Raw genomic sequence first — 10,934 nt, forward strand, 5'->3', positions numbered from 1 at the left:
TGTCTTTGGATGCAAATATTATATCCTGAGAAATCAAACTGATAAAATAGGAAGTTTGATGCTAAAGCAGATGAAGGAATTTTTGTTGGATATGTTGTTGGTAAAGCATATAGAGTCTACAATCTAAGAACCAACATTGTTGTGGAATCTATACATGTTGTATTTGATGATAAAAAGATTGAAGGACTGGAAGATGGAGATTACCATGAGAGCCTCAAATTCGACAATGTTGAGATGGTTAGTGATGACAGTGATGATGAGAGTGATCAAGAAACAGTGTCTAAGGATAATGCAGACAAATCTACTACCAATAAAGCACAAAACTCAACATCCGTCGAGTTGCATAATGCTTCATCCATCGGAAGGCAATCTGTATTATCCGTCGGAAGACAACCTGCCTCATCCGTCGGTACTCAAAATTCACCATCCGTCGGGTTATCAAAAAGAGCAGGAGGTCAAGACAGATCACCTACAGAAAATTCTCCTTTCTCAAATCAAAGATCCAAAAACTCAGGGGGAGTTTCTAGCAATCAAAACTCAATCACACATCAAGACAATCATGAGGTCTCTTCATCTAGAACTAATCTACCTTAGCAAAGGAAATGGACAAAAGATTACCCCTTTGAGCTTATTGTTGGATTTTTAATCACAGCGGGCATGGAAAAACACATAGATTTAGAGTTTACATTGTCAAGTTATTATTGATTAGGGTCGAACCCATGCTATGTAAGGACTTCGTATTAAAGAGTTTGAAATTATTTCTCAATCTAAGGATGCTTAAAGTTTAAGTGCATATTAAGTATGGTAAAGAAGAAAGAGGCAAATAAGGAAAACAACATATCTAATATAGCCCCGAAGGGTAACAACTTCTGACATAAACTAAATTCACATATTGTCCCAAAAAAAGATATACAAAAAAAAAACTTAGGCCTCGGAAGGCTGAGATTCTACGGAACCACTATCCGAGGTCTCCTCGGACGTCTCAGTGGTCCCTTCAGAAGTCCCTGTAGAGGTTCCGTCAGAACTGCCTTCAGATGCTTTAGAGGATGCGGGAGACACTGGATTCTGAGGCGCAGCTCTTGGAGGCTCTTCCACCCTGATCTTCTTCGCAGCAGGCGCAGGGTCTTCTTCGGATGAAACTTTCTCCTCCCCAGAGCTAAACTCCGGTTCCTTCCTCTTGTGGCCTGGACTTCCTGAAGGGCCATCTTTGATCATATCAGCTAGCTTGTTAGTAACGCCCCCAAGCTCCAGAACTCGCACAGGGCAAGGAAAAGAGGACTGCTCGAGGACCTCTGGAAAATCATCCTGGATGGCCTCCACAGCAGCATCCTAGCCCTCTTTATAGCTAACTGGGTGAAGAAGGGCATCATGCTCCACCATCAAGTCTTTGAATTCCAGGGTATCCATCCAGCCGTCAAAGGCTTTGTCCTTCTGCACCTTCAGAATAACATTTTCGGCCCGGGCCGTTTCCAGGTCAGAAGTGGAAGAGGCCAGTTGAGCTTCAAGGGCCTCTATTCTTTGGTTGGCCTCCTCCAACTTCTTGTTAGCATCTTCCAGGCCAACCTTCCAAGCCTTAGCTTGGTGAATTGCCCCTTGGAAATGGGCGTTAGCCTGCAAGAGAAGCAGCAAAAGTATGAGAAAAGAAACATGAAAAGGCAAGTATGAAGGGCATAGGTAAAGGACGTACTGTCGCCAGAGCCTGGGCTCCAAAAAGCTCATTCCCCTCTAAGTCCTATTGAAGGACAAAGTCTTGATAGTCCACCGGGGAGATGGAATGCTTAGACCATTCCTTAGACAGCGCCATGCTGCCCACGATTGAATCCTTGCCCTGAATCCCCCCAGCAGGTTGAAAATAGGCCCCTGGCCTCTGCTTGGTGCGCAAAACTTGGCTGGGGCCTTCCTCGCTTGGCTCCGTTTCCTGGAGGAGGAACTCAGGAAAGCGGTCACCAAGGCGAGGGTCTTTAAAAACCTTCCCAGCCCTCTTCATCCTGGTTGTCTCCAGGTCCTTAGGCTTGGTAGCCTCCTCAATCTTCTCAGCCACTGCAACAAACGAAGTCAGTTGAAAAATCAATAGAAAATGAAGGAAATAAAAAGGAGGTAAGAAAGGGATCTTACTTTTCTTATGAATGGGCGGGAGGCCGCGTTCTACCAGGACGGTCTCCCGGATAAGGTCCCAAGAATGGGAAGTCCCATTGTCTTGCGTAAGGAGGTTGAAAGCTCTAGCCTCCTCCTCAGACAAAGTTATATCATTTGGGCTCCCATCCACGGCCAGCCCGAAGGACGATCGAAACAGGGAGCCCCAGTCTCCACCTTCCCAAACAATGAACAAAAAATCTTTCTTCCACCCCAAGTTATTGTCGGGGATGGACTTCCCATTCACGATATGGGGAATAGTGGGGCGCTTGTAACACCCCCAGATCCGGGGTCGGGGATCCGGGTCGTCACGGTCTTTCTTTCCACAATATCACTTCACTTAATTAATAAATAACCTTATGCTGTGACCCCACACTAACACACACCACAACCCGTTATAGTCTCAGAGATGAAATTTAAATAAGTACAAGTCTTTGAATCCACAATTTAAAAGTTATTACAACCCAAAATGATTACTTGATAAATTTACAGTTAATTGCCATTATCTGCCACAAGTTATAATTATACATAATTGATTCTCAAAAGTAGATGGTCTGATCTACAATAGATCTACCTCTGCAGCTATAGCAGCTACAACATCAACGGGAAGACACAGGACGCTTCCCACGCGCTTGCGCTGGGTCTGCTGGAGTCTGGCCATCTTTCCTAACTGTTGTTGTGTGATGAAGAAATAAAGCAAGGGTGAGCAGCAAGCCCACCAAAATAATATGTATAATGATTTACAATATATGAGCCTACTCATAATACTCATGAAAGTCTTGGTCAAAAGAAATGAACCAAGTTTGATATCTTAATGCGATGAAGTCGCAAAATATTCAGTATATATACATATATACTTTTCAAAATATTGGAAGTCCTCTTCCATGCATAATATACACAAAGTCCCAGTGTATAACTGTATAAAAAAATATCGTTGCAAGGTGATCTCATATATCTAACCTTGTCTCAACGTTTTTCTGAAAATCTTTGTCATTCATAAGACAATTATTAATTAGATATAAGTTTAAAAGATGAAGTTACAAGATACCCCAATATACTTATATTTTTCCCAAATACTACTTGAACTACCACCGTTCAAGTTATAAATTAGCTTCAAAAGTTCATCACATAGATGAGACTATAAGACAAGATTTGAATAGATTAAATCTTTAAAATATTATCAAAATAAAATGAAGTTACGAGATACTTCATTTGATGTAAACATCATTTTGAAAACTTGACCCTGCCAACACTCAACAATCGCCCAACCGTAGCCTTTCTATCGAAGTGCTCTGGGTAGTGTTGCAGAAATTATCCAATTGGATGATGAACTCATTACGGGAGTTTGTCGCGCCAGGAAGACCACTTACGATGATCAGTCGTAGTAGTACAACCCCACCATTTTCTACATGTAGAGGAGAACCTGTCGGATTTACTTGTCAACCGAACACTGAACTCCTAAGGAATGGACCGCCTTAGCGGAACTTCCAGGCCATTTGGGCCAATATAATAAGGCTGGGCCGGCGCTACTCGGCCACTTACGCCACTCCTAGTTCAGATGAAATCCATGACTCTGAAACGTAAAGCTCGTTTCCCCCTTTCCCCAAGTAGAAACTTGTTGATACGGCTCCACCAAGAAGTCGTACCTAGTTGGAAAGGAAAACTCACCGATATTTCCCAGGCGATGCCTGTTAATGGATTAACTTGTTCCAAGAATTTTACTTCCCGAATATTGGGTAAGTAATCAAAAACTCTTTTACCAAGACAGCAACCTTGTTGCGAATATAAAACACACCACCGAGCCGGATCCCCCAGGTTTTGAGCGAGTATTTAAATCCCCTTTTTAAAAGGAAGATCTTAAATATAAAAATAGTTTTGGGATCCGCTCTAACTTTTGAAAATCATTTTAAAGACTCGAAAACACTTTAAAGAGTGTTTGGAGTAAAACTGATTTAATGAAGTAAATCAGTCCCCAGAATATTTAGAAAATGTCTGAATATTATTATTTAAATAATATTCCGATAAAAGATAATCTTTATAAAATAATTGAAGTAGAAGTATTAAAACTTATACTTGAAATGAATAGCAAATAATTAAAGATATACTTATACGAAAGTAATATCTTTATTTGAATAATCAAAAATAAGTTTGATTATCGACACCTTATTCTTTAATAAAATAAAGAATATATCTCAGCAAATAATCGGAGTCATAGATCCTCAAATGAATATTCAAATAATATTCAATAAATAAAATAAGCTGAGTCATAATACCTCGAATGAATATTATAAATAATATTCATTAAATAAAATAAAGGAGTCATACATCCTCAAATGAATATTCAAATAATATTCAATAAATAATGTAAAGGAGTCATACGCCTTCGAATAATATTTGAAATAATATTCAATAATAAAATAAAGTTAAAGTTATCGAATAAACCTTATTCGATTAATAGTTTTAAAAACTATATCCATATATATATATATAATATATATATATATATATATATATACTCGGGAACATCGACTCCCGGTTTAGAAAATGTTCACCTTTTATCCCCTATACTAAGGGTATACGCAACTACTTGCTTATTTCTAGCATAGGTATTATGCAACTATAAGCATTGAAATCAACAGATAGATAACCAGATTACGAAACAGACATGCATATATACCATATTAGCATGCTCCAATATATCGCAAAATTTGCTAATAACAATCATGCAATATCACAAGATAATGCATATACATATATTTAGATCACAACAACAGTATAACGGGTAGAAAACTTGCCTGAGCGACTGGGGTTACGAATGGCTCGGGACGAGTCTGGTAACCTATAAACAACAAGTAAGTTGGAATTAAACCAAAGTCACTTGTAAATCTATACTTTAACTAACTTAGACTCTAACGCTTGTTTTGCGCTCACTGATTCGCTTAAGCCACTCGGGTACCCTCGGCTCCACCATTTTTAATAATTTAACCTTTACGAGTTTTAAAGCGATTCCTTCGCGAGTGTCTTACCAACTGCCTAACACACTTACCATAAATGTTTCATACATTAATTAACCCTTTTTGGTCTTTAATCTATGTTTCAAAGTAAGGCGAGGGGAAAAGTTTCGTTCGCGAAACGCCGTTACTTGAAACGGTCGTTTCTCCTAAACCGTGCATCGGAATCGAACGAACTACATATCAAAACGAAGCTCGTAACATGAGCTATCTAAACATGGCAGTGGTCATAATCTAGCAGGGGGTTCTCGGGTCCTAATACTATGCACAAAAACAGTCCAAAGAAAATCGGACGTTACGACGGCTATGTTTACGCGATTACCAATATTTATACCACTCCAATTCTTTACCAATTCACTACAAACCACCCAACCATCATCAATACATCAAACACAACTTATATCAAGGCAAAGTCAGTCCATAATCTCAAGGTTTTCCAACTTATTCAACCGCAAACATGATCTACTAACCATAACTTAAGATTCATTAACCATTAACCAAGATTCATATCCAAAATCACCACAAATCCAACCAAACTATCTAACATACATGGATTTTGCTATACATACATGGATATTTCTATATATACATTAATCCATCCATAAACTCATCAAAACTCAAAGTTCAAACTATAAGTTAAAGGTGAAAGTTGTTTATACCTCCTTGAAGCTTCCTAACACAACCCAAGAGCTTTGAATGCCTAAAAGAACCTTGATCCTTGCTTGTATAACCTTAATCTTTCATAAAATTTCAAGAAAACTAAAGTTATTTCTTGAAGGTTACTATTCACCATCTTCTTCCTTGATTTATTGGAAGAGATTGTGAAGGAATTAGGAGCTTAAACTTATAGCATATCCATATCTATGTACAAGGAAGCTTAGATAATTACCTTGTGATTTAACAATGCTTGGAACTTGATTTTTGAAATTCTTGCCCTTGAAAAAGATGAAAAACCGAGAGCAAGATGATGAGAATGAAATGATTTTGTGTTTTTTGATTTGTTTGGCTTAGCTTGGTTGTTTTTTGTTTTGTTTTTGGTTAATTACCTTAATAACCTTATATTTGTGTGGTTATAAACCAACCACACCTCCTCCTTCCCTATGTCATGCTTACATCACATTGCTATGTCATCCTCCCTTCCTTGTCCTCTTCTCATTGGTTGGGTGACATCACTTCCTCTAATCCCTTTGCTTAACTTCCTAATTGTTTGCCTAATGACCGCTGATCTGTTATACGGTTCGCTTAACTTTCGTTTTCGTTTATCGTTTGAGGGATCATACCCGGGATCTTATTACTTAGGTTCCCTTAACCTTTCTCAATATATTATATTCCTTTTATGATCCTCTCCTATAATCCTTTAATTTAAATCCTTTTTATCCTGTTACCTTATACTCAATTCTCTCCGTATCTAGTGGATTTCCGGGAAAAATCAAAGTGTTCGGATTTGGATTCTGACGATCTTTACATACACTTATATCCCATATAAAGTACTAATAAAATCTCAGAATATCCATATCAGAACCCCTACATAGTGTGGCATGAAAAGTTTTCTCATTCAGCAAAAACACTATTCATAAGGGTTTCAAAAATTTCCCAAAAATTGGGGTTATTACAGTCTCCCCTCCTTAAAAGGATTCCGTCCCGGAATCAGATAGAAATGAATAGGGATACTTTCTTAGTATTGCACTTTCTAACTCTCAAGTCAATTTTCCCACATTGTGGTTCTACCATCAAACTCTGACTAGTTTGATAACCCTTCACCTAAGCACTTGTCCCTTTTCGATCTATAACCCTTTCTGGTTGCTCCATATAGGTTACGTCGGGTTGCATATCTATGCGCTCATATGCCTCTATTTATCTGGCATCTGAATTACACTTCCTTAACATTGATACGTGAAACACGTTACGACCTGCTACATGTTCGGGGTTAGGCCTAGCTCATATGCTAACTTCCCAAACGTCTTAATATATCCAAGGGTCCAACAAATTGTAGTCTTAGCTTTCCTTTCTTTCCGAACCTCATCAATCCTTTCCAAGGGATACCTATAACATTACCAGGTCCCCTATTTCATACTCTTTATCCTTTTGTGTCAAATCAACATACTTATCATGTCCATCTTGGGCTACTACCAGCCGTCCTCTGATTAGATCTATCATATCCTTGGTCCTTTGGACTACTGCGGGTCCGAGCATCTTGCGCTCTACAACTTCATCCTAACATAAGGGAGATCGACATTGTCTTCCCTCAAGGATCTCATAAGGCGATATCTCAATACTGACATATGATCTATTGTCATAAGAAAACTCAATCCGCGTTATGTGATCATTCCAATTTCTTTCAAGTCTATTACACAGACTCTCATTATAGCTTCTAGATTTATAGCTTTTGCTTCTTAATACCCATTCTTTTCCAGTTCGTAATCGCTACTACCTTCCGTTCCTAATATTATACTGGTTATACTTTTGCTCGCTAGCGTTCTATAACCATTTAATAACCACGTCAACCTTAGTATTACGAATGTGTTCCCATTCTGAATACCACCACCACTTTATTACTCCTTTTTCAGTTGTTTCTATTTTCCAAAATTTGATCAATCAAATAGAAGTAAAGGAATTTGTTGAGAGATCACTATGATCATGAACACTTGTTATCTCGCATAGTTAGTACAGAAGGTGGCCAGCCTTTAGTACTTGACAAGCAATTAAACAATAGCTGGTATCCTACTCGGCTTCTATCACACAGATAGATAGTCATTCGGCAATACCTCCCCTTCTGGAAGGGTTGTTCTTCTCAGCTTACATGAAATGAAAAGAAGAGAAAAGAATGAATTGAAGAGAATTGTATATTCATAAAAAAAATTTATTGCCATAAAATATCTGGCTTGGAATCTACCTCTGAACTATAGAGGTTTGTCATAGAAGAACAAAACATATATGTATTTATATCAACATCAAGTATTATAGCATCGCATTTCACGTGCCTAAATATTTTCGCTATCCCGTCCATCATTCTATGGACCCACACTCTTCCTCGAGCTTATACACAATTACCTTTGAAACTCCCTCGACATCGAAAATCGAATTTGGGATCTCATTCTATATATCACCGTTACTAGGATTCTATGCTCGCACCGCAACCTTCCTCGTATAATAATACGACTCTCTATTGATAAGAAAGAATAATTATTCACTAGGTAGATACTCTACTTAATTAGTCTATCAATGATAACTTATACACTACCACGACCCGATTAGTGGTACTCAATCTCAACACCCATTCCAATACAACTCTCATGGTTGTAATCAGCTCACTACTCGCAGAATTATTGCTTCCTTACTATGGTCCACCACTGACCCACTGTAGTCATTCATTTTCCATGAAATATTAATAACTAACCATACGGAGTCCATACATCTCGTATCTAATTCTCCTAAGGAGTTAACATAACCACCAATCACAATTCATGAAGAACACTCCAAACTCTGACGTACCTTCATGACATGAAGCAGATAAAAGTGCAGAAGAGTTTCAATCAAAGCAACGATAGCAGGTTAATACCATTTTTAATCATATTCCTTAAATAGAAGACTTAACTCAAAGGTTCGTCTAGTCCTTTTGGAAACATGGTCCTGGCTTATCCCAAGATAGGACCTCCTAAGATAGATAGCCCGTTCATGGCGATTACACGAATTAAACTTTTACCAACTACTATTACGGTTGGATATTGCACAGTCATCAGAAGGAATGTCAATCTTCCAAACCATAATTTAACTTTCACATTTTTAACCATCATCACTGTATTCTTTTGGCACATGCGCCTATAATTATCCTCTTACCTTTAAAGTGTCGGCCACCTCTTTGGCCTTTCCTGATAGTAAAATTTCCTTACAGTAAATGTCATTTTAACCACCTCCAAATAAATTTTCTACCTTATTTCCGATCACTGCTTGAGTGAAAATGCTTTCCTTAAAATCTGATGAGTAAAAAAAAAAAAAAAAATCACCATTTTTCCATAAGTTATTGCCTCAGTCTTTAGTGGTTAATCACTGTCGCGACTGACTCTCGATCGTACTTAGAACATCTTTTGTCTTAGGTCCTAATTGCCCTGAATAATTTCGACCTTTACTGGTTCGATCCATACTTTCTCGTGGTTTAACACGTGCCCCACTTGGCATCATTATAATTATGTCATATTTCCTTTATCAACATTTTTATTCTTGAGAATTTCGAATATTTCCTTTCTCCTTGTAAAACCTCTAAGGTTATCCTTCAATCGTTCCTCCTATATTCCCTATATACAGGGCATATCAAAATACCATTTACTGATACTAGAACCATTGTCTATATACTTCTGAAAAATTTCTCCACTGATCCTTAAAGGTTATTATTACCTTAATGCTTTCCAATTCATACTGTCAAAACTCATACTATCCCTATCAAGGGTGAAATGCCAACCTTTATGCATTCCCCTAGGATTCGTTTTAAGTTACCGATGTTCTATCCTTAATTCCACCTTTAAAAAGGTACAAGCATCCTTCCATGGATAAATAAAGTCATATATCCCTGATATGGGTATCTTATTCAATCATTCCCACCTCGATAGTAAATGCCTAATTTCACAATAACATCTATATACAAAATGAGGTTAATCAAAATGGCCTCCAAAAGATAACAACGGTTATCCGCTTTTCTTGCCTAATCTGGTAACGATAACATGGATGTTCTGGAAGATATTGGTCGTGTTCAACGTGAACTTCTTCTTAATAATTCCTTATTTACTTTTGTTGTTTATCTCAACAGTCACCTCAATGTTGGGATATCTTTTATATCTGGCGTCTCCCTTTCTGGGTATCATGCCACCGGTCTTACACTTCACCTTCTTGAAGGTCACTTCCTTCATCCAATTTTCTTAATTTCTTACTTTCTTATCCCCTTAGTCTATCCGCGTCTCATTATTTATCCTTCGAATTATCTCAAGGTTTCCTCGAATCCTCCCAACTTACAGGGGATAAACTATATGTATCTCTTATGCCCTCAACCATCAATTTTAACTTATGGTGAATCACCCTCATCCTGACGAATGCATACTTTTCTATTTCTATTGCTACGAGTCGTTAGGGTTTCCTCGTACCCAACTCCCTTATCATACCTCAAACTCTATTGCCGTTATATTCCTTTCCACTTCAATTTCTTTTTTTTTTCCTTCTCTTATCATTATTTAATGAACCAACACAACATAAGCATTGATTTCAAACATCCCGTCATTCTGGATTCGTGTCTTCAGAACGAATCTTGATAACTTTTACCACTTAGATTCATAATTCATCATACTCGTCTGCCTTTGTTCTGGCTCTAAAGCTTTTACACTATTCCATAACCTTGGGAATTACTTTCCCGAAAACAATTGGCTGAACTTTAATCAGTTTATTATAATCTCTTGCTCCGTGCCTTCCTTGGCCTTTCACCAGCGGGTGGTCTCTCTCTTGGGAGGGTAAGTGACAAAACAGTCTTTTGTGGTTCGTCAATCATTTAGAATCTCAAATGATTCATCTATTTCCTTTAGCCAGGCTCTTGCCTCGACTGGGTCAGCTTGTTCCTTGGAACTCTGAGAGCTTAGCGACTTAAAGGTCATGAAAGAATTTCCTACCGCATTGTTTCCTCAAGGTGGTGGTTAGGGATAATAGTCTAAGTTCTTTTTAGGCAGGTCCATGAATTTCCATATAGGAGTACCGTCTCGGGTCTCCTTAACTCGCTCGACTTTTGTTTTCTCCGTCTAAATATTTCTTCCT

The sequence above is a fragment of the Apium graveolens genome, chromosome 3 (genome assembly GCF_009905375.1).
Source record: "Apium graveolens cultivar Ventura chromosome 3, ASM990537v1, whole genome shotgun sequence".
Taxonomy (NCBI): domain Eukaryota; kingdom Viridiplantae; phylum Streptophyta; class Magnoliopsida; order Apiales; family Apiaceae; genus Apium; species Apium graveolens.